Raw genomic sequence first — 2,652 nt, forward strand, 5'->3', positions numbered from 1 at the left:
GAAAAGCATTCCTTTAGGGTTCAATCCAGAAATCTTCAAAAAGCAAATGTTCAGGGTAGACACTCAAAATTGTCTTTAAAGTAGATAAAAGGGACAAATAAAAGAATCATTTTTGGAGGATTAAAATTTCCTATTCACTATTTTTAAGGAGATGAAAAAAACTACTTATGTTAGAATTCTGATCATGAATATGTTTACAAGTGATTTGTGAAGACATTTATAAGTTATTGTGACAAAAGCCACTTTTTATGACAAAGACAGTAATATCAATCTTATTAAGACAAATCAAAAGGTCATGTTAGAATGCAGATATAAGCAAAGCTCAGTTACGATCATAATATAGAAAGGTAGAAGAAGAATTTAATCACATAAGCCAAAAGGAAAACAAGTATCCATTTTTGTCTCAAAAACACATGGTTTGATAATAAAATAAATCTTTAAAATTCTTCCCTAAGAAAAAAATTTAAAAAAAAATTCTTCCCTAAGTAAGAAACAGAAAAGGCAGTGACAAACAAATGAAAATGTAAGAATGAATAACAATATGAGAAAAACCTCAAAACATTGTTGCTGTATTTATAGAAAATTAGATCATTTTGATGGTAGTACTGCATCAGAACATGCTATATTATCTGAGGGCAAAACAAAGTCATTTGACTAAAATAAATCTAGGTTCAAAATCCAGGATTATAATCATAAATGATAAATCGAGACAGGCTAAGATTACAAAAGAACCAATGAGTGTCAGAAATTTATGCCTACTTTTACATTTCAATATTGGCATGATTAAATAATTCATTATTATTGAGAACAGGCACAGTACTTAATTTTATTAATTTAAGGATATTATTAAAGTTGAATGGACATTTTATAAAGAATGGGAGAAAGATATGCCTGTGAGATTATCATACTTTTTTCTATTTCTAATCCTGAGGAAAAAAGGTACATAGTTACTGAAACTTAAGCCTCTAACCTAAAAGAGAAAGGCTTAAGAAAGCACTTGTTATTTACCATTTATCAGGACGATAAAAGCCCAACGTAAGAAGACAGTGGCAGTGATACCACGACTGTCGTACAAATTTTTATATTCTACAAAATGGTTTTGATTCATCAATCAGAATTCTGAAACTCAAACTGATTTAATAGTTTCTGCCATCATTTGTTTAAGTTTCATGTAGTAAATAAATTTAATTTGATGAAACAAAACATAATTTGGGGGAATTTATGAACAGAGAAATGATGAAGTTATAGTTTTAAAGGTCTCATTGTTAAAACAGTAAATACATCTTGTTAATTGTGCCATTTTCTTTCTAGACTATAAACTGACATCAAAGGCAGGGTTAGTAAAAAATATATATTTAGGGCAGCTAATATAATTGAAAAAGTTTAATCAGTGTGCTTGAAATTCAAGGCTGATATGCTATTTTCTTGCCATTTGGTGTTTTTGTTGTTGTTTGGGGGGAGGGGTGCTGTTTTGTTTTGTTCTTTTGTTTTTTGGTTTTTTTATTTGGAGAGAAAGAGTGAGAGACAGAAGGGGACAGAGGGAGAGGGAGAAGTACCACCCCCCCACCCCCCCCTCTGCTGAAAAAGGAGTCCAACACAGGGCTCAATCACAGGATGCCGGGATCTGGACCTGAGACAAAGGCAGATGCCTGACTGACTGAGCCACCCACGGGCTCCACTTGCCATTCAGTTTATGCTTTATTGCTAGACAGCTGTTCCCTAGCTACACTATATTTAGATTTTCCTTTTCCAAATTGAGAAAAATATTGAGTTGTAGTTTTTACATCAACGGGACACAAAAAGCTACATTGAATAACATAAACTTGATGAAAATATGTATTATCTTAATGAGGTTTTGTATCATTATGGTGTTATAGTGCTTTTATTTCTTTCCTAGGATTAAGTAATCACTAGGAAAACCTTTCCATCCAAAATTCAAAAAAATGGATACAAAGAAATATAGAGGATTTTTAAATTTCTGCCACATGTAAATTTCTATGAAAAGATAGATCGCTTCTTGGCCTTTTGGCTAAGATCAAGTGAAAACAGTAAAAGTTTTAGGAAAGACAAGAAGGAAATCCAAAGCTAGATTATACCATAATTTATTAGATAATGGAAATGGTGTCAATTAATTTATTCATTTAGCATTTACAATGTTCATACCTGTACACCTGGGGTATAATTTGTACCCAATCATTGATATATGGAATTCTTCATTTACAGCATATAATGAACTCAATTTGTAATCAAATAACCTAAGTCACCAGATAAGTTTATAAGCAAATATAAGACTGATGCATAGATAGTGTGTAGAAATAGTTTATAAATAACATTTATTGTAAAAACAAGAAACCTCCAGTTTCAAACAGAAATTTCCATTTTGGCAATCCTGAAATTTCACTCAGATAATTACTAAATATCTAAGTATAGAACAGGCATGGATGGGGCATACAAATACGATAAGATGTAAGTAGTATACAAAATATAAGAGAGAAAGAAAAGTAATTTAGTGCTAGGGAGTGAGTAATCACAGAACAAATTTTTTTTTTTAGTTTAGTTTAATTTTGTTTTGTTATTTAGATTCAATTAATTAACATATGGTGCATTATAGGTATCTGAGGTAGAGGTCAGGGATGCATCAATTTTATATAA

General features: G+C 30.9%; 1 non-coding gene across 1 annotated transcript; it reads left to right on the top strand.

The window, feature by feature from the left end:
• The first annotated feature begins 2,009 nt into the window (after nt 1-2,009).
• On the top strand, nt 2,010-2,194 carry LOC121494117. Its single transcript, XR_005988751.1, has one exon. It is a non-coding gene; the product is annotated as a U2 spliceosomal RNA (small nuclear RNA).
• Nucleotides 2,195-2,652: the final 458 nt, after the last annotated feature.

This window comes from Vulpes lagopus, chromosome 6, assembly GCF_018345385.1.
Source record: "Vulpes lagopus strain Blue_001 chromosome 6, ASM1834538v1, whole genome shotgun sequence".
Classification (NCBI taxonomy): domain Eukaryota; kingdom Metazoa; phylum Chordata; class Mammalia; order Carnivora; family Canidae; genus Vulpes; species Vulpes lagopus.